The sequence below is a fragment of the Phyllopteryx taeniolatus genome, chromosome 4 (genome assembly GCF_024500385.1).
Source record: "Phyllopteryx taeniolatus isolate TA_2022b chromosome 4, UOR_Ptae_1.2, whole genome shotgun sequence".
Taxonomy (NCBI): domain Eukaryota; kingdom Metazoa; phylum Chordata; class Actinopteri; order Syngnathiformes; family Syngnathidae; genus Phyllopteryx; species Phyllopteryx taeniolatus.
In genome coordinates this window covers 21,140,344-21,162,811 of record NC_084505.1, presented here as the reverse complement: position 1 = coordinate 21,162,811, position 22,468 = coordinate 21,140,344, and the positions used below count along the sequence as shown (strand labels likewise).

Genomic DNA, 22,468 nt, shown 5'->3' with positions numbered 1-22,468 from the left:
GTGTGTGTGTGTGTGTTGAGGTTGGACACGTAGCGTGAGGCAGCAGTGTTTGTCGCCCGCTGCCCTCGGCAGTGTGTCGTGTTTTAGCAACAAGCGTGAACAGCCAGTGTATGCGTGCGCGCGTGCAAATCTCACAGTGCACTGAACCGCTTCCTCCATTTTCCAGCTCACCACGAAGTCCCCGGTCAGATGGCAGCTGGTGGCCGCGCACACACACAGAGTTATTTTTGCAAACAATGCTGCGCATCTTATTGAAAGCTGTTCCTAATATTTTAAGCTAACCATAATACAGCGTTGCCTTGAGATAAGACGTGTTACGTGACCACACCTGTAAGTCAAAAGTCTTGCATTTCAAATCATCTTTGCCCATTGAAATGAATGGAAATGCCATTGATCCGTTTCAGCCTCCCTCCTAAAAAAAACAACTCGATTTTGTGTTTGTGTTTTTAAATTTGGTGTTTCTGTTTTTAATGAGCAACAATACACACATATATAATGTACTTTATAAAAAGATAGAGTAATGAAATAATACAATGTAATGTAAAGAATTAAGCAGTTTAATGCTGCTATCCAATTCATTGTGCTACTCCTGGTGCGCCCGCCTTGGCCACCAGGAGGCAGTATAATCCAGTCATGCAGACACAAACGAAGAGGAGCAGTACTTCTACTACTACTGTAAGTGACTCAGTAAGAGTCTGTAATAGAAGTCATTTTAGGATCAAGAATATATTTTTAGGAATATTGTTATATGATCTGTCTACATGTGTAGTGCCGCTGTTTGGGTTCAATTATAATAATATATCTGAAAATGTGACTATCGAAGCTAAGTGTTCGTTACAATAGCACACACGTGTGTGTATAAATACATATCTGGTACATTATGACTGGATCCCATTAGATTGTAATTCTACTTTTTGAAATGCGTTTCTTTTTAAATGGGACACTTAAAAAGCAACTGTGCATGTGGTTGTGTTGGCATTTTCCGTTAATGGTTAAAACAATGGTTAGGTTAGGGGTTATAGCGCCACCTACAGAGCTAACCAATGAGTTTTGACATGGACGAGCACCGCTGATGTAAATTGATTTTTTATTTGTATTTTTACATTTTATTTTCATTCATGCAGTTTAGTATGTATATATGCAATATACCTTTTTTGATACTAATTGTATATATTTTTTAAGATGAAGTTGGCTATCGTTGAATCGTTTGCATTTCTTTTTTTGTTTATCAGTTTTATTCTACATTTGATTTCATTTTCTTTACAGATTTTATTTTTTCAAAATAAAGTGGACAATGGTTGACTCAAATGTGCTATTTTGTACAGTTCATTTTTATGTTCTTACTAAAAAAAAACATTTTGGTTTTTCTATATTTATTTATTTTCACTACATTTTCTCTTTTATTACAAATGTAATTTTTATTTTTGCTAGATTAAGTGGACATAGTTGAACTCCAAAGAGCCCTGTTGTTAAGAGATCTTGATATCATTTTTAGTTGCTATTTTGATATCCATTGTAAAGTGAGATTTTTGTTTTTGTGGTGGGATTTCATTTTATGTTTCACACCCAGATAAATGAAATTCAAATACAAAGAAACAGTGTCTGATCATTCTCAACACTTTGTCACGTCTAGTTTGTTACCTGTTAGCAGACACGCACGTTAACCTTTAAGTGTGCCGTGAACTTAATTAGCGCCGACGTGTGCTGAATATGAACTGCATTTCCACAAATTACTGAGACCGATCTTGACGTTGCGGCTGCAGTTGTTTCCATTCTGTGTTGATGTAAATGAGCAGACAGATGTGTACATTCTATGTATGTGAATGGACACACTGCTGTTTACATTTTGCGTATGTGAACGGGCAAACCGAATCTGCCTGAAATCCCCTCATAATGGCATCCACATTCACGAGGACCAAGTCCGAGGTCCGCCTACGACCGGTCCTTGTATCATCCATGTCACATACCTGCGCGGCGGCGGCGTCTTGTCGCCGGAAGGGAGGACCAAATTGATCGTTTGCATGTGGCGCATCAATATTGTTTCTCCCAAAATATCAGCATGTCTGCAAACAATAATTCCATCACATATTTAAAAGGCACACGTGCATGTTTTAGCAGGTCATGTGTGCTACATTCCGTGGCAGAGTACAACCCACCGTGTTGTTGTTATTTTTTTTGTAGAGGACCACCCATCACGTACCACTTTCTGATATGGGCTGGCTATCGCCGGAAAAAAAGGTCAACAGCCTACCTGAATACTAAGGCTATCCCATGAAAACCACATATCACCACTTTATGACAACCTTGGATAATGTTCGGCGTCATACTGTATTTTGGTCTTTTAGGGATCTTGGGAGCTTGTGTTCCACACAGGTGTACGAATGAACACGTTTTAGAGTTCCTGTATGGAAAATAACGTGGCTATCCGATGAAAACTAAGTATCTCCACTTTATGACAACCTTTCATGAGGTCTTGATTTGTCAGTTTAGGTATCTATTTAGTTTTTTAAGGGGTCTATAGGGCTTCTGCTGTGGAAGTTGTACTACCTGTTCACTGTTTAAGATTCCCTGTATGGCAAATAACCTGGCTATCTGATGAAAACCAAGAATCTCCACTTTATGACAACCTTGGTTAATGTCTCATCATGTTGCTCCAGGTTTATAATTCGGTTTTTAAGGGGACTTACGAGCTTATGTTGTGGACGTTCATAAAGGTGGACTAAGTGGTCACAGTTTTAGAGTTGCTGTATGGCAAATAACCTGGCTACCTGATGAAAACTACTTATCTCCATTTTATGACAATGTTTCGATTTGTCAATCCAGGCTTATATTTAGTTTTTTAAGGAGTCTTAGGAACGTCTTGTGTGGAAGTTCACAAAAACGGTCCCTGTAGAATAAATAACATGGCTATCCATTGAAAAGTTTGTATCTCCACTTCATGACAACGTTGGCTAACGGGTAAACATGTTGGTCCAGGTTTATACTTTGGTCTGTAATGGGTCTTAGGAGCTTCTTATGTGAACGTTCACTACCTGTTCTGTGTTTCGACTTCAAACCAGGTTTCTACTTTGGTTGTTAAGGGGTCTTGTTTGGAAATTCACAAATGTTGCATAAGGGCAACTGGACTACCTCTTTAAGAGTAAATTCCATGGCTAGCCAATGAAAACTATGGCAATGACAACCTTGGAGTAATATGCTCTGACCTCTTTGTTCTGGTCAGACCCCAAGCTGCAGCATTCTGAATGAGCTGCAGCTGTTTAATGCTCTTTTGGGGGAGTCCAGTCAGAAGACCATTACAATAGTCAATTCGACTTGAGCTAAAAGCATGGATGAGCTTCTCCTGGTCTGCTTGGCACATGCAAGCCTTCACTCTGGATATGTCCTTCAGATGGTAGTAGGCAGTTTTAGTAATGGATTTGGTATGCGTTGAAAGTCAGGTCGGAATCTGTCAGTACACCAAGGTTTCGGACTTGGTCTTTGGTATTTAAAGAGAGTGACTAACATCGATGCTTTTTTCTTTTTGGCTCTTTTTTTGTTTTAGACAGTGACACAACACCTCAATTGAACCGTCGTCATCTGGAGACACTGCTAGTTATAACTGTGTGTCATCTGCATAGATGAAAGTTCTGAAGAATTTGACCCAAGGGTAGCATATACTGTACAGGCTGAACAGGAGGAAGATTGATGGCCTTGTGGGTAAACTCACTACAATTAGCAACGGGACGGAAAGTGGCCGTCATCTTTCAGGAATTTTCTAAAAAAAAAAAAAAAACATGGAACGAGCACTTCAAACGCCTCTACAATCCTTCACATCAAAAACAATTGATTGCTGAAGTGCACGACCTGTTCTACTGCCCCCACTGCTCTTCTCACAAATAATGTTCCATTTGTGCGAGTTAAGTCTGGGTTTTACAGCAAAAGACGCCGTCACGGAATTTCGGACTGTACGAGCGATCGGTGGATATTTTTAACCGAAACTTGTCAGCCAATCAAAGAAGGGGCTCTCCGAGCAGCAGATGAAATAAGACAGTTGAAGATGTATGTGTCATGAGTGTGTGTTCCGGTTGTTGTCTTCCCCCTGTCTCGTCCGCACCTGCTCCTGAGAGCATCTTCCCCACCCGAATTCCCCCTTGCATTCATTGAACCTCGTGTCTCATTCTTTCTCGTTGTACCTTGTCGTCACGTTCCAGCATTCCTTGCTTCCACGTCACAGACTCACAGTAAGACGAGACCCTGTTCCGATTATCGACCTCGCCTTTTTGCCTCACGTTTTTGGATACCGTTGCCTTTTTTTGGATTGCCTGCGTGTGTCCATTTGTTTTGGAGTCGTTGCATTTTTGGGTCCTATCCTCTGTTCCGTTCATGACAGTATGTTGAGAAATAATGGAAGTCAAGTTAGACTGTTGAAGGTCTTTTTATTTTTTACATTTTTTTTAAATCGGGTGACATCACACAAAGGCCATTTCCCCCAAAAACGATTTCTCCATAACTCAGCATAATTCATTTTTGGTCAATCTTGTCACGCTGTTACTACAAATGGACTTCTTCTTTACCTTCTACCCAGATGGAATCTCTGCCAAAATGCAGGTCTTCCATTCAGTCTTTGTGTGAAGTTGCTTTGCTGAAGACCACAGAGTAGATTGATGGCCCTGTGGGGAAACCCGCTCACTCACTGGAATTTACTGTAACGTCTTCTTTTACCTTCAGCACCGCCAAAAAAAGTACAGTTCATCTGTAGGTTTCTTTGTACAGTAGCTTGTTGAAGATCATCAGGGTAGATGGATGGCCATGTGGGGAAACTTACTTGCTGCAATTCAATTTCTTTGCCTTCAACTCAAGTGACCCAAAAAATACAGTTCTATAGGTTTTTCTGTACGATAGCTCGTTGAAGACCATTAAGGTAGAACGATGGCCATGTGGGGGAACCCACTCACTCACTCACTGCAATTTGCTGTAACATCTTCTTTTGCCTTCAACCCAAATGACCCCAAAGATACAGTTCCTCTATAGGCTTTTCTGTACGATAGCTCACTAAAGACCATCAGGGTAGATTGATGGCCGTGCGGGGACCCTTGCTGTCAGGCAGACAAGCGAAGAGGAATGCAAATGGCCGCTGACGGATGCTTGTGTCTCCCGCTGTGCTCAACATTGCTTCAGCCCGTCTATCCTTTTTCATAAGAGCATCTGCTCCATCTCCTTCGCCATCCCTCAGCAAGGACATGCTCCACTGCCTTGCCGCCATTTGTTAGAGCCTCAGGTTCAACGCCGCCCATTACGGGGACTCTGCTCTTCGTCTCCTCTGGGCCGGAGCCAATTACAAAAATAAATAAATAAAATACGGTCAATCACCTTTGCCCTTGGGCTAGGTTGGCGGACTCGCCAGTCAAGGTTCTTAACGATGCATCTGCAATGTGTTCCAATTTGTTTGGATTTTGTAACATTTTAACATTTTCAAACAAGTGTACAAAAATAAAACAGTCTACATTGGTGTTGACGTGTACGGTGACGTTGGAGCACTTATGGTTGTGACCTAGGTACTATGCCTAGCAACAAGTGACCTCACATTTTTCACTGAACCATTATTAGGAATCCCACTCGTATTCTACACAAGACACGCCCCTCTGCAAACCTTTGAAGCCTTTTTTAAGCAACGAGCTCATTTTTAAAATGCAAGGAGTAGAAAATACAAATATTTGTTTTAAAGGTAAGGAGTACAAATAAAACCTCACCTCAAAAAGAAATACTCAAGTAAAGTACAGATACCTGAAAAATCGAGTACAAGTACTTCGTCTGCCTAGCGATAAGCGACCTCACAAGTCTCACAGTAAAGAGGTACAGAAAACAGTTTGGTGGCATAATGTTAGAGTTTTAGTTCACTTTAGTGAAATGTTTTTGGTGAGATTCAATTAACGGCATATTTTTGCTTTGAAAAAATGAATTATCTCGGATGCGCCTTCATGTTAAACTAATAGATCTCAGTGAGCACATTAAAATGCACTTGGGCACACATTAGCTAAACAAATGGTTGCACAGTAGTGAGTCCTGCAGGCATCCTGGCAGCCATGAGGGGGAGAAGATATCGTGTGTCCACTTCGACACTTTAGTCGGGCATATCAAGGGATTTTTGTTTGTTTGTTTGTTCCGTTTACAAAATCAACCCGGATAAATGTCGGCTCTGGATAAAGCTGTGTGAACTACTACATTACAATTCCCTCCTTTTTGCACCATATTTTTCATGTTCCTCATTTTGCTTCACGCACCAACACCCCTGCTTTCGTTCCCGTCCGTCCCTTCAGCCCTGGAGACAGCAGTTAGCCACGCTAGATGCGCTGCCGCCGTAGGCCGCGTAACCGCGTGCATGCTGCCTCCTCCAATCGTCACAACCGCACGCCTGGCGGGAATCACGACTCACGACTAATTGATTTGCCTTAACACTTTTTTGTTTAATGTCAGCTATGTAAACCCATACAAGTTGTCAGAAAATTAGCTATGTGAACCACTACACTACAAATCAAATTACACTACCCGTACATCACAGTCGAGCCCACTGTGAATGCAGGCTTGAGCGGGAATGGCGCCCGGACTGTTTGCACGAAAGTCAAACGCCGGTCGTCACAATGACAAGCCTAACGGGCGTCGCGTTCACTGCTAATTTATTTGCCTTAACACTTCAACATGTACCACCTTTTATCCCCCCCATGCTCCCAAAGTATTGATCCCAGTGTTCTTTTACACTATTGATATCCTCATTAAAGATGGAGTCAGTAATTAAGGGTAAATTGTCAAGACGGCGCACCACCAGGATATAATTAACACCAGGGTGATAACAACAAGCTTCACGAGCACCTGTGGCTATGTGCTGTGCGGGGATGAAGCCTGCTTCTATTAGGAAGTCATCTCGTGGCACAAAGATTCCCACTCGTACAAAGGACATACCGACTATGTATTGATTCACATTGGGTATTAAATAGCCAGGTCATCTACATAAACATGCTAAAAATGTTAACTGTTAAAACCATGTATAAACCATCTGTCCGCCTCCAATGTGCAGTCTGAATCAGATCCGGATGAATGTACAATTGTTAAGAGTGTAGCTGTTCACATCACTGATTTTGATATGAAAACGGTACAGGCTCCTTTCCAGGACAATGCTACCGTCACAACCGCCTTATAATTGACTGGCGACGAGTTAAAAAAAAAAAAAAGGTAGTGAGCTTTATATTAGTATTGTAGTGGTTCACATAGCTGACTCTCATGCGGCTGGTGCAGGCTTCTTTCCAAGTCTCCGCTACATTTATAATTGCCTTTTGATTGACTGGCGAATAGTCCAGACTGTAGTCTTCCTTTCATTTCTAGTGTAGTGGTTCACATAACTCATTGTCATGTAATTGACACGGCCTTAATGCCCGAGTAATTTTACATTCATAATCACCTGGTGACCGCCAACCCATCCAGGGTGTGTGGAGTGTGCTTTTTAACAGGAGTACAGTGGTTCATGGAGCCGCTAGCTTGATTCACATTCATTGCTACATTCTTTCTGTGATTGAGTGGCACCCCGTCCGGGATTTTTGTAGTGTGCTGTTTATTCGTAGTGTAGTGCTTCCCATAGCAGAATTTTTGTTTTTTTAGGCAGCTGTTGGGGGCCTGAGTCTCAATTTGTGCTCCATAGTCGCCCTTTAACTGAACGTCGAAAATCCCACGGAGTGTGCATTTAATGAAAAGTGTAGTGCTTCACAAAGCTGTTTGTCATGTAACCTGGGATCGACCAACGCTCAACTGGCGAGTAGTCCAAAGTGTAGGCTGAGCACCTTCCATTAATAATGTAGTGGTTAACATAGCTGACATTCAAGCAGCTGTTGTGGGCTCCTTTCCCAATGAGTAAAACATTCATCATCGCCTTGTGATTTAGTGGGGTTCATTTCTCGTGTAGTGGTTCACATAGCAAATGTTTTAATGCAGCTTCCGTGGGCTTGATTCCCAATTCATACTACATTCCCAATCCCCTTCTCATTGGCTGGCGACCAGCCCAGCGTGTATGCTGTGTGCTTTTGATGAGCAGTGTAGTGGTTGACATAGGGGACTTCTATGCAGCTAGTGTGGTGACCAGTCCAAAGTGTACGCCATGTGTACCATAGTGGTTCACGTAGCTGACATCGGAAAAGCAAGATGCAGTGTGAATATGGACAACATGAATTTCCCCAAAGGTGACGCCAGAGACGCACGACATCACACAAACACCTCATCCCAAAATAAAGCCATCTCTTTTGACTTGGTGCATTATGTGTGCGATGTTGGCGGGGACTCCGATCTCATAAGGTTTATTTTGTCCTTCACTCAAACACACCACAGTCTATTTATGGGAAGTGCTATTTTTAGCAGCACACAAAGTGACCAATTTCTAAGCTGCACGTGACGCGCTTACCCCGCGTGGCTAACAGCATACGCCCCCTTCAATTTTTCCCCAAAGCTTTTCATTCAAATTGTTCTACCTCTGTCTCGCTATGTAAGCCCCCCAACCTCCGCTGGCTTCATTCAGTCACGTTTTGCTTCTGAGCCCTGCAGGCGAGCCATTTCAGGATATTTCACAGCACACAGCACGCCGACACCGAGCCTGTCACTCTCGTAGATGTGGGCGCACAGGCTGGCACGTGCACCCGACGCATAGGGGCATAATGCGAGAATGTGAATGCACACACAGGTGTTTGATTGTACCGTGGGTCTATGTCAACAGACCCAGACCCACGTTTAGAATATCTAGGGGAGGGTCAGTGGACATACATTTACATCTTGTATGATAAATTATGTAAGAAAACAAATTCAATTTGAATGAATGTTTAAAAAGAATGTTTGTGAATGGGCAAACAAGTGTTTGTACCGTGGGTGCATGTGAACCACGGCCCGAACGATTACAATCTTTTTTCTTTAACCTTAACACATTTCAACATAAAACGAAGATAATTCACATTCAAACAAAAAAGTTTTTAAAAACCGGCAGAAATTGGCAAAAAAACAAAACAACGGCAATTTGTATTTCTGTAACGTACGGTAAATCATGTAAAACAGTCCCATTTTCTGCTTGTCATTCATTTTCTGTTCCTTGGTTTTACCTTACCTAAATTACTGCACAGACGTTTGGGGCAATAGATCCAAGTTTACTACAGATACTCTTGATACTGTAAAAAAAAGAAAAAAGAGCCATTAGAATAGCCCATAATTAGGTTATCTTGAACACACTAATCGACTTTGTAATGTCTAAAATCAAAACAATTAAAACTGCACAACTTCTTCACAAAGCATAATAATAATAATAAGAATAAATAATAATTTACCGAAATGGTTTCAAGAAAGAGAAGGGGAATATAAATGAGGAGATAGGGCAAATTATAAGATCCAAAAATAAATAAAATCCAATAATGGAGTGAGACTATGGAACAGACTAAAACAACGGCCAAACATTAACCAGTTCAAAACCAAATACCAACAAATCAAATATGAGCAAGTAATATTGATATAAATGTGTATCAAATCAAATGTATTCATTGAGCACTTTTCATACATTAAAATGTAACACAAAGTGCGTGACAATTAAAATCGCAAGAAATATACAAGATATAATATTGCATCCCCACATGTAAAAACAAAATATACAGAGTTTCCCACTGTATGTTAGCATTCAGGTAGTGGAGGCTATGTGTGCGGCTGCTTTAAAAGAACAACATTTGATGTTTAGGTTGACATCTTTTTGATGACTTATTCCAGTGCTGCTGATTGTGAAGCAGCACTGAGTTGAACCGAGTTCACTGCCGCCATACCGCGCTCGGAGTGCATCGCGAGGCCTGCTCGCATATCGGAAATCCGTCGGGTCGGTCATATCTCGAGGCACCGCTCTACGCGCTGCCGTCGAAACGAGGCCAGCAGTGTCTTGCATGCAATGCTGATCAATCATCTTTTAAATGGACGAATGCACGTGCTTATTTATTGATTTCCTTTCTCGTGCTTCTTCCTGCCCGCTTGCCTGCCTGAAAAAGCCATGTGCTATAAATAGAGGTGTTTCCCGCGCACGTTTGGGTTTATCACGGCTACGCCTGCAACCCTCCGCCTCCGCCCTCCCCTCCCCGACCGATCCTTGCCTGGACTCTCTCGCTTACTCGCTCTACATTCTCCTGATGCAAACAACGGCTTCTTGCAGTCAGGTTACTCATCTTGTCTTGTCGTTTGCTATTAATGACATGTTTCATCTTTAGAAGGTGAGCATTAAAAGACTCAAGCAGGAAGACGCATTGGCATACTGTGCGTATGAATGGACGGACTGATGTTCATTTCGATACCATATTTTTCAGACCAATGCCAGTTCCTACATTCTCTCTTGAGTACTCACTGATACCGAGTACCGATATCACCAGTACTTTCGATGCGTAAAGTTTCAAATAACACAATGACAAATGATCGTGACCAAAGACCTTTCTTTCTTTCTTTCTTTCTTTCTTTCTTTCTTTCTGACGCACATGATGATTCACCACACGATAGTGCCAACGACCGGCGAGGAGGCCATAACTGAATGTCAGGTTATATTGCCTTAAGTGTTGGTGGGTGGCATCGACAGCCTTCGGGAGTACCCGATACCTCGAAATTAGGCCGGTATCAGCCTGATACCGATACCTTGTATCGGTACTCGCTGATCGCTAATTTTGAGTGTGCGAATGGACAGACATTTGCATGGTGTGTGTACTGTATGTGAATGGATGGGCAGATGCATCTTTTGTTAAAACACATCGATAATGACTGGGGCTTAGATGTCTTCCTTGAGGGACACCATAATGCATACTCTCCCAGCATCTTCCTTTTCAAGAACACGTCCTGATGGACTAATGGCCTCACACTGGAGACGAGTCCCCAGCAGTCAATACCATCAAACGCTGCCGTACAATCTAATACGACCGCTGCACACATCATTTGGTTTCCCCGCATCCATGCAGCTGTTATCTGCCATGTGCACGAAAGCGATGCGTGGTCAGTGGTCTTGGCCACCCGTTAAGTAAGAATCTACCCATGCTGGGGAAACCGCCCCCCCGACCCCCCGACAAAACTACCTGACAGGAAGGAGCTTTTTTGGGGCTGAGCGTGAAATGCACCCGTCGGCCGTGGAGTTATTGCTTCTTGCCACATCGATCGGCTCACGCTGTATTTACTTTGCGACCTATTGGGAATCTAATGTAATAGAGCCGTTTCAATTCGGTCATCATCCCCTCAGCCTACGTCAGATGGGCATGTGATCGGAAAGCGGATGTTTGCAATATGCCAGTATGGAAATGGTCGGGTACGGCTTTGTCTTATGCGCTTATGTGAATGGATGAATATGTGGAAACAAAGTTTAGCTCGTGTGACAAACTGATATTTGCATGGCAGAAAAAGGACAAACCCATGGATTGTTTTCAATTTTGCACAAATTTGTTCATATAGATACAAATGGCAACACTGTGTATTAACTCCAAAACACAAATTGGGAACAGCGCTGTATCTACGCCTAGAACAGACGCCGTTCTTTTTGGGTTGAAGCGACAGACAAAAGGGATGAAACATTTTCATAAACTGGGATTATTCTAATGCAGTTTGGCAGCCAGATGAAAGCTGCCAGGATGGAGCAAAATCCTTCATACATTTAGTATTCACAAACAGCTCCTCACCAGATTGTCACATTATAGAAGACAATATAAAGTCTGTGTCAAAGCGGCACATATGAATACAGCACATGGCATAAAATGGACAAAGCAAATGAAGTCCTATTCCGATGTGAGCACGCGATGGAGGTTATCGTCCGCGATGACATTGAGTTTCTCCATCCATCCATCTTCAACAGCGCTTATCCCGGTTAGGGTCGCGGGACGCCGGACCCTATCCCAGCTGACTTCAGGCGAAAGGCGGACTACACCCTGAACTGGTCGCCAGTCAGTCGCAAGGCACACGTAGACACGGACGACCGTTCGCACTCGCATTCACACCGTCACCGAGCGGGAACTGAACCCACGCTGCCCGCACCAAAGTCAGGCGAGTGGACCGCTACACCACCAGTGACACATTGAGTTTTTATGGATCCTAATGTCGGCATTACGTTGTTCTATTCCGTCCCGTTACGCCAGTCAAAAGAACTGTTTGGAAAGCAGCTGGCCAAAAAGATGCTTCAAAGCAAAATGGCCGACATCCCGTGTTTTTTGGGGGCTGAATGCTTTTAAAAATTGTGGGGGGTGGTACAAAGGCAAAGTGGCCATTTCAATCCAAAATAGCAGGCCTCCTGTGTCTTTTCGGACATGGGTTCTTGCGACTTTGTCTGTGACTGATTGACTTTCCAAACAAATTCATGTTGCTACATGAACCTGCTTTCAGGGGCTCGACTTTTTGCCACTACCAAACACAAATGCCTCCGGCAATCGAAAAGGACTTCCTATGGTTTCTTGAGACTTTTTGTGGGTCTCCTCATGCTCGGCATGCCTACCAAATTTGATGTTGCGAAGTAAGACTAGCTTCAATTCTTTTTTTTTTTCTTTTCATGTATGGCTTTTTGAGACTTTTTATGGATCTACTTGTTTACATTGACCAAACTTTCATGTTGCTCAGTGAAAGCGGCTATGGGGGCTGAAATCCCCCAAAAATCTGGAGGTTGCTAAAATGTTCACTTCAAACCAAAATGACCAACTTGCTGTGTGTTTTCAAACATAGGTTTTTGCGACTTTTTTGTGGGTCTACTTCTGATAGATGTGCCCACCAAATTTCATGTTTTTAACTGAAACTGGCTTCAGGGGATGAATTCTTAAAAAAAAAAAAAAAAAACTAATAATAATAATTCTGGAGGGCACTTCCGAACCAAAATGGCTGGGTTCAACCAAAAGTGCAGACTTCTTGTGTCTTTTCAGAAATGGCTGCATGAGACTTTTTTTGTGAGTCTACTCACGATAAACACGCCTACCAAATTTCACACTTCTATGTCAATCTAATTTTGGTTGGGTTAGGGTTATTCTTTTTCTTGTTTCCCTTCCTGGGGCTGCCACTGAGCGAAGTACGTGCATGTTCTGAATATTTGAAAAGTTACGAAGAATGAAATTTGACATTCAGTTTTTTTTCAGTTATGTTCTGCCACAATGTCGAGTTTGTTGACTACTTGAGTAAAAGGATGACTTCAACAGATACAGTAGCTCCTTTAATGATATTATTAGAATGTCTTCCACGTGGATGGTCATGGTGCTAAATGGCCTTTGCAGAGAGATGTCTTTCGGCCAGGAATCCCAAGTGGAAGAACCCATCAAAATGTATGTCCATGTTAAAAAAACAAAAATGTCCCACTCATTGAGTGGCATCGCTCCCCAACACTTTTTTTGACGCTTCTCCTGGCGGCCGTCGGCCCGTCAACGACACAGACTTTCCATTAACTCCGTGTTGTCAGTTTGCGACCACTTACTGTATGAACAGACTGCAAGCAAACTTCTCTTGACTGAAAACTGACAGCTCTGGGGGGGAAAAGTCACATTTTCTTGGAGCTATACGATGCCAATACAGTCCAAACAATGTAACAACACAAACTTTCCCTTGTAGCCTCAAACTTTGTCTTGTACTGTTTTGAAGATAGATTTTCATGGTTTTTTTGGGGGGAGGGGTGAAATTCCAAATCATAATCCACATTGTGTTATGATTGCACCCTAAAAACTCTACCTAGCGACAACCAACCTCCCGCTTTTTGTTAAATATTTTCTGTCTGAGTTTGATGTTGTACTCTCTTGACGTGAGGCATATTTAGGTCACGTTGGGAGGTTAAATTCCAAATGGTAAGAATGGGGCAATTATGACAGCGCCCTAAGAATCCTGCCTAGCAACAAGAGACATTACTATCATTGTAAAAAAAAAAACTCTTAAACTCTATTTTGTTCAGTTTTGATGTGAGAGGCATATTTCTTATAATCTTTGGTGGGTTCAATTCCTAATTGTAGGAGTTAGTATGTTACGAGGCAGTTATGATTGTACCCTATGAACTCTGCCCAGCGACAAGGGACCTCACAATTCTAGCTCAAGATCTCGCCAACTTTATTTTGTACCGGTTTGATGTTCGAGGCATATTCTTTGTCAATTTTTGTGGGTTGAGTTTACAATTTGTATGACGTACTGTGTTATGTGGCAGTGCGTTTTGCGCCCTATGAACTCTGCTTCGTGACAGGTGACCTCCTAATTCTCGCTATCTCTCAAACTCCAATGTTTTATACTGTTTGGACTCAAGAAGCCTATTTTGTGACATGAATAACAATAGACAACGTGTCTTTGATGCACTACTAGATAAACCCCTAAATCCTATTATTTTGTCCTTGACCCAAGGTGCAAAAATTGAATCCGACGATAACTTTTTTGAAGCAGCACATATATAAAACAGAAACTCCTTATAGGAAGCAATAGCAACAATACGAGAATATCCTCAAGGTGAGGTAAAATAATGTCGGCCTGCAGTTAATACCATACAGGTAATTGATTATTGGTAAACTGACAGTATAAGTTGGTCATGGAAGCCCAAATCAAAGCCAAGCTTACATGAGGATCGATGGTCGCAATCAAAGATTGTGCAGCGCAATTTCTCCCCGGTCCGTCGCAATTTGATTAGTGATGCTTTGATGCCCGCGGCCTCAAGGCGAACTTTGCATCGGTATTATGTGAAGATACATACATCAGCCACATTGCGGCCGCTGTCGTAAAACTTTTATAAGCCGTCAACGCGTAATGGTAAGTTAGTTTTATGATTTATTCACGTCTATTTCTTTCTGTCTTTATTTGATGTATTGTTGTATTTACATATAATTATTAATGTAATTTATTTTTTTGATTAGAAAAATGGGAATTTAGAAATATTTAAAATAAATACAAATACTTTATATTGTTGAATTGTACTTCAATTGTACTTTCTTTTTTTGTCTATATTTATTTTTATGAATTTATTTTTATGAATTGAATTAGTAAACTGTATACAAGTTAATTTAAAAATACTTAAATGAATGTAAAAAAAAATGTAAATAATGAATACGTTCAGTTAATACAATGTATTCATTATTTAACATTTTTCAGAAGTTAGAAAACATATTGAATGCAATTCAGAACTGAATACATACATATTGAAATTTTATGTATGTATATATATATATATATGATATAAATACTTCCCGAGCCTACTCATAAAGACATAAAAAAGTATTTTAAAAACTGGTACTACCCTTGCACATGTTTTGAACACATTTAAACTTATGTGAAGTTTCGTCTTCCAAAGAAGACGCAGAGTATGCTTGCTTCAAGCTGTTCATTAGTCATTCCTAGTTGATGATGACTGCAAAACTGACACATTCAACAAAAGACTATTAAACCTTGTACTGTATATTGAAACACCAAACTGTTCAAACAAACCTGATAATTTCGTCGAAGAAAACTCCCTCGGCATATAATGCAAAACGCCATGGACAGGCTAAAGGAAATGAGCATAGGTGTAACGCTAATGATAAAACTTCAAATAGCTGCCACTTAAATACTGTACACATAGAGCAGCAGCACATAAAAACAACTATTGTTGTAACAAATAGGAGTAAGTCGGTCGCCTTCTCCGCTTCTGTTTCTTGCTCTTAATGACGTTGACCTCAGCAGTGGACTTTGCATGTTCTCCCCGTGCACTGGGTGGCTTTTCTCTGGGCACTCCGGTTTCCTCGCACATCCTAAAAACATGCGTGCTAGGTTGATTGAAGACTCTAAATTGCCCGTAGGTGTGAATGTGAGAGCGAATGGTTGTTTGTTTCTTTGTGTGCCCTGCGATTGGCTGGCGACCGGTTCAGGGTGTACCCCGCCTCCCGCCCGAAGATAGCTGGGATGGGCTCCAGCACGCCCGCGACCCGCGTGAGGGGAAGCGGTAAAGGAAATGAATGGCTGTTTATTACTTATCATTATGGTACACATTGGCTTAATGCAGGCTTTTTTTTCTTTTCTTTTTTTTAATTTGTTTTACCAAAGTCATCATGGACAAGGTAAAATGTTTTTTCAAATGCTTTAGTGGATCTGTCGAGAACAGCAGGCAAGCCACCCGCACAAGTCAGCGTGCGTCTGCTCAAGGGGAAAAAAAGTTCAGAGGTCATTCTTGCCTGGTGAGAGCGCAGATGGTAGCGGAATTAGCCAAAGCGAAAGTTAGCATCTGCGCTTGTGGCTCAGCCATGCAGTTTGTCTGTCCGCAACAACAAAAATGCGAGCCGCTTGGGCCAGGTATACAAAACATCAGAGACTTTCGGTATGACCGAGAGCCCGGGACCATCGAGAGTGGCTGGCACACCAGCGACAGGTGTTAGCAGACCACTAAGATTTGCTAGAGGACCATCAGGAGTTGCTAGAAGACCACTTAGAGTTGCTAGTGGACTATCGGGAGTTGGTATTAGACCACAAAGATCACTAGCCTTACACCACAAGTTGTTGGCCAGTAGGAGTTGCTAGCAGGCTCCTAGCTGTAGCAGTCTACGAGGAGTCAGAAACATCAAAAAGTCTAAAACAATATTTACATTTTATATTCTTTTCTTTTATGTTCTCAAAAGTCCAGAGTCTTCAAGAAACCTATGGTATGTTTTGTCATGTCATGTTCAAAGAGACGAGACTTCAAGAAACTTAACTTTTCATAATCCTCAAAGACCTTAAGAGTCTTCAACGTGTTTTTATAAATATCGAAGACTATTGAGAGTCTTCAAAACTGATCTTTTCGTCAACTTCAAATTACTATTATGAGCCTTGAAGAAACCTAATGTACATTTTCCTAAACATCAAAGACTATTAAGGCTTCAGATTGTGTGTTAGTAAACATCACACTTAACATACTTAACGTCTTTGTTAAGAGTCTCCAACAAACCTAATTTAAGTTTTCATAACATCAAAGACCGTAGAAGTGTTTTTGTTTAGACATCAGATTACTTAGTCTTTTAAAAAAAACAAGTGCATGTGATTTTGTAAAAATCAAAGACTGTCTTCCAGAAACCTAACATCTGTTTTCTTAAATACCAAGAGCTATTAATAGTCTTTAATATGTTAATGTCAACATCAAAGAGTTAGGTTTTTAACACAGCTAACGTATGTTTTCGTAACATCAGTCTCAACGTGTTTCCACAAACATCAAAGACTATTCAAGCCTTCAACAAACCCAATGTAGTCTTTTCTGGAATCATCAAAGACCTTAGGTGTCTTCAACAATGTTTTTATAAAGATCAAAGACTACTGAGAGTCTGAAACGACCATTTTTGTAAACTTCCAAGGCTAATGTGCGTTTTTCATGTGTTTGGAAAAAAAGAAAGCCTATTATGACTCCTCAACGACTCATATTTCCGTAAAAATCAAAGACTAAGACTCGTCAACAAACTGAATGTAGGGGTTTGTCTTCAACAGAGCATGTGTTTTCACATCAGAGACTATCAAGAGTCTTCAACAACGTCAATGTTTTCGTAAACATCGGTGTTCAACAATGTGTTTTTTGTAAACATCAAAGACGACAAAAAGTCTTCAACTTGTTTTCACGAAGATCAAAGACTAAGACACCCAGTGTTTAAAATGACCCTCTCCTTTAGTTCGCCCAAACCATTAGGAACGGCTCTGTTGTTTGCAGTTCATTTCCGCTCTCCTACTTTGAGCCCTTGTAGTCTGCTTCTCAATTCAAATCATTGCAACTATTTATACCCACGAGTACATTGCTCCTTGAAGCTTGTCGGTGGGCGAGCGAGTTGGTTAACAGTTGCCAGGCAACCGCCCCCTCTCTCACGTGAGCGATGCGATGCCGCCGAAGGGCCCCCAATTGGTTGAATTTATTTTTTGAAAGTTCATAAATAACCTGAGAGGAAGTTGAGGAAACAAATGGATAGGCGGTGGATTGCTGTTGCGCCTTGTTTTCCGGTGAGTCACATGTATCAGAGAATGGGAATCAGGCATATCCAGTCCTGTGACGGTGAAGGTCAAGGTTACGGATGATGGTTGACTCTCTGATGGCATCCTTTCAAATGTGGACTCAGTTTATGGTGTCAATGGGGAAACTGGGAGGTGATGGGATTAGGATTCACTAACAGGCTGAGGTGGTAAAAAGACAGCAAAACCCGCAGGGGAAGGAGAGCCACTCAAAAGCAGAGAGGACCGCCTCGCTTCCCTGGAGGCGTAGGTCGGTTGCGTTCCCATCGACGTTAAAGAAAACATCAAGACAGTTGCGTTTTCAGAAAATCTAAAGATATGCCTTTTTGGAGACATCAGAGATAGTTTTGAGTTTTCAAAGAACTGTGCTTTTTAAACTTCAAAGACAACTTCGAGTCTGACATACCCAATGTACAATGGGTGTATTTCGATAGACATGTCGAAGACAATTATTCTTTCTTTCATGAAAGTAACCTATGTCTTCTTTTAAACATCACAGACAGTTTAAGGTCTTCAAAGAAGCTGAGGCATGCATTCTTGTAAACACTATTTCATCTTTGACAACCTAAGTGTTTTTGTAAATGTCCAACTCAATTTGGCTACAATTTAACCTAACGTATGTGGGGTGGGTTTTTTTTTTTGTGCACATCAAAGACAATTTAGAGAATTTGTTTTATCCAGTGTGAGTACAGAAGGAAACACGAAGGGGAAACAAATCTAAGGTATGCGTTTTTGCAGACATCAAATATGGTTCAAGGTTCTCAAAGACAATTGGTCTTCAATGAACCCATTGCACATGTTTTGCAAACCAAAGGAAGTTTTGTTTCTGAAATGAATCTTACATTCACGTTTTTGTAAAGGTGAAAAACAATTGAGTCTTTGACGAATCTAACGTATGTTTTTGTATACATCCAAGGCAATTTGTGCTTTTAGACGAACCCAATGTTTGCGTTTACCATAAACGTCAAAGATCCATTAAGAATCTCAGTAACGGAAGTCTTTCCATAAACATCAAATACTTTTAACAGTCTTGTTTTAGTAAACAAAAGACTATTAGGAGTATTCAACACACCCAACTTGTCTCTTTTCATAAACACTGAAGACCTTTTAAGTCTCAGTAACATACCTGTTTTTGTTAACATCAAATACTTTTAAGAGTTACCTTCAAGACTATTCAGTCTTCAACACACCTACGTAAACACCGACGACTCTTCGTAAACATTCTGATGTTTACATCATACATCCATCCATCCATCCATCATTATGACAATTATGATGACTTAACTCTTCAACAAACCTGCTGTACGTTTTCATAAACACGAAAGGCTATAAGAGCCTTCAAAAATGTACACCGTGACTATCGATGGCATTCGTTAGCCCGTCAATGACGTTTTAATTTGGTGCTTAATGCTAGCACACAATGTGTTAGCGGTTTAGGTTGACAATAAACGTCAACTGGGAGTGGCATTAAACAGCTTGATGCATTTTTGTGGAAGAATCGTTTGATCTGTCAAACTGCTGCTTGTTGTGAATGTGAAGTGAGGAAAGTTCACATCGCTTGTATCTCGAAATTCTGCTTGCAAAAAAAATCGAACGACGGCCCTCATCTTGAAAGAAATCAAGTCACTCGTATCTCAAGGCACCACTGTACACCAGTCTCTTCGGTCTTCTACAAGCTTAACGTACATGTTTTCTTATACATCAAAGACTCTTTGTAAATATCAAAGACTAATAAGTCTTCAACAAATCTGGCATACGAGTTTTCGTAAAGATCGAAGACAAAAATTGAAGTGAGAGCAAAAAGCTTGAGGCAAGAAACTAATTTATATTTTGACTGAGTTCATTATTTAGTTACCTCCACTTACAGGAACGGAGTGGAACTGCATCCTGAATTTTCCTCAGTGCACATCACATGGCTGATTCTGCACAGCGTGGCCTTTAAGTGTCTTATGGTTATGTGCTCAATTACACGTAATGGCGCAGTTGTTCACATTTGGAACACTCGGCCGAGCGTCTGTGACAGAAAGGCTTCACCGCTTTCTTCCCTTAAATGGCGCTGTGGCGTTCAATGAGGTTGCCGCGCTCTCCTCGCCGTCTCGCGCTATGCTAATGTACGCCTTTGATGTGAAAGCAACGGCCCGGTGGGGGGGGGGGGGAAAAAAAAAAAAAAAAAGGCGGGAGACAAGAGGAGACGGCCATGTCGTTGTTTTTTTTTTTTAATGAGGACCTGCGTCAGCAGCAGGCTTGACCCAAAATGAATCCTAAATTTCATCCATAATCAGCGATTTTAACATAAAACGCGTGTTGTTTTTGTTTTGGGGGGTTTGGCTGAGAATTCAAAAGGGGGAGGTGTTTATTTGAGAAAGCGTTGAAGTACATTATTCCCACTTAATGAGCCAACTTGAAACTTTTTGTTTGTAAAGTCAACTGTGGCCTCAGCACTTAATAGACGCCATCTTTACGACTTAAATAAACACCTTGTCGTCATTGCACTTGCGTAAATAAACAACCATGGGTTGCATTTAATGTAATATGGTATTTCCCGCAGGAAACGCTTCCCTCAAAAGTGACGGTTAGTTCCACCCATTCATTTGTGCAAAAAATAAAGGCCTCCTCTCAAATAGATGCCTCCTTCAATTAAAAGCTGGATGCTTTCTGTAGTTGAGTAAATAAACACAAATTGTTCAGGCACGTCGCTCAAAACTGTTATCTCAAATCATACGCAAGAATTCATACAAAATAATAAAGGCCTCCTCTCAAATAGACACCTTTTTCAAATAAACATCTGATCCTCTCTGCAGTTGAGTAAATAAACACCTGTGGGCACTATCTGAGGAACTCCATGCGTTGGCACATTTAGCACTACGCAAGTGTTTGTACAAACGAAAGGCATCCTCCCAAATCGGCACCGGTTCGCTCTGCGGCAAATAAACGCCTGCTATTTGAGGAAATGGAAGTGAACACTTTCAAAAAGCTCGGCCCCCCCCCCCCACCCCGCCACCCCGCCACCCCCACCTCTCTCGTTGATCTGCACTGTAATGGAGGCATTAAATGGAATCCATGCGGTGGACTGTATATTATTCAACACCATTTCCATTAAGGCAGCTATAATTGTCCCAGCGAGGGGGCAAATGACACGCACACACACACACGCGCCTCTTGCCGTATCAGATAATTGTCGGTGGCAGTTCTTTTAATTATATGTCAGACCGGCTGCGAGGGACACCGATACACTGTACCTTATTGCAATTTCATTAAAGAATTAATGAATAAATGAATAGGAGAACTCCATTTTCTCTGGGTTAAGCGTACGCCCACAGATATACAATACATTTCATTTTTTTTAAAAAGGAAGGGGTGGAGGATGGATGGAGGAAACGCCAACGTCTTCGATAGAAGCCGATGTCGATTTCAGCAGACGCGCGCACACACACACACACACCTTCACGATGTGACGACGCCTATAGAACAGGAAATGGAAGTTATTGTCACCCCAAGTTTAAAAGATGAGACATCTAAAAGATCAACTCCACATGTTTTTTTTCCCGATGCCACAACATACGGGCACAAGAGATGGCAACGGGGCAGGGGAAATGTAACGACGGCCAGGAAACGGGAAAAGGAACTAACTGGAACACAGGAAAGTACCGCAGTACGAAGGTTCCGAAGCTTCCTGTAATGGTACCTGAAAAAAATAATCACTGGCCAAGTACAGTTCAGAATCCGAATCCGAATCAGAATCCGAATCAGAATCATCTTGATTTGCCAAGTATGTCCAAAAAACACACAAGGAATTTGTCTCCGGCAGTTGGAGCCGCTCTAGCACGACGACAACAGACGGTCAATTGACGGAGAACGCTTTGGGGACAGAAAGACATTGATAAAAAAAATAAAAAAAAAAGTCACTGAGCAGTAAAGGGTTGCTCGTTATCTGGTAATGCCTGTACATTTTTTTGTTGTTTTTTTTTTTGACAATTGTGCAAAAAGATGCAGAGTCCTCTAGCACTTGGAGCAGTTCGAATGTATTGTAGTTCGGTTGTATTTAACTTTAAAGTTCAATACATTTGCTTTTAATCTTGAAAAGCAGTTTGTTTTTAAACATCCACAGTGGTCCCTTGAGATACGAATGACCCGACTTTTGAGTTTCGGGCGTTTTTGCTTTAAGTTGCGAGCCCAAACTTCAGATGCGAGCGCTGTACGGTGGCAGATGACTCGACGCACTTCACAACAAGCAGCAATTTAGCAGATATAATTCGGAAATGTTCTTCTTCTTCAAAAAAAAAAGAGGCGTCGAGCTGTTTATTGCCCCTCTTAGGAGAAGGTAAGTGTCGAAATAAAACAAAACAAAGAATTACACCACGTGTATTTGAAACACCCACATAGACTCCGCTACCTGAATGCTAACGTACAACGAGAAGCTGCATAGGCACACTGACTAACAATTAGCATCTATGTAACAGTGTTGTTACCTTTTAAGCAACAGAAACATGCTACAACACATGTAGAAAGACCATATAACAATACACAAAGG

The 22,468-nt window shown here is 41.4% G+C and overlaps 1 protein-coding gene and 1 long non-coding RNA gene across 3 annotated transcripts in view; both read right to left on the bottom strand.

Annotated features, from left to right (window-relative positions):
- The window catches only part of frg1 (FSHD region gene 1), a 436,830-nt gene that overhangs the window by 318,481 nt on the left and 95,881 nt on the right, over positions 1 to 22,468 (bottom strand). The gene's annotated exons all lie outside the window — the stretch shown is intronic.
- LOC133476730 (uncharacterized) overlaps positions 1 to 22,468 on the bottom strand; it is a 46,952-nt gene that overhangs the window by 9,769 nt on the left and 14,715 nt on the right. For both annotated transcript variants that reach the window (XR_009788131.1, XR_009788132.1), the window contains exons 3-4: positions 9,113 to 9,173; positions 1,968 to 2,063 (exon numbers count right to left, since the gene is read on the bottom strand). This is a non-coding gene — a long non-coding RNA (uncharacterized LOC133476730). The remainder of the gene's footprint in view (positions 1 to 1,967; positions 2,064 to 9,112; positions 9,174 to 22,468) is intronic.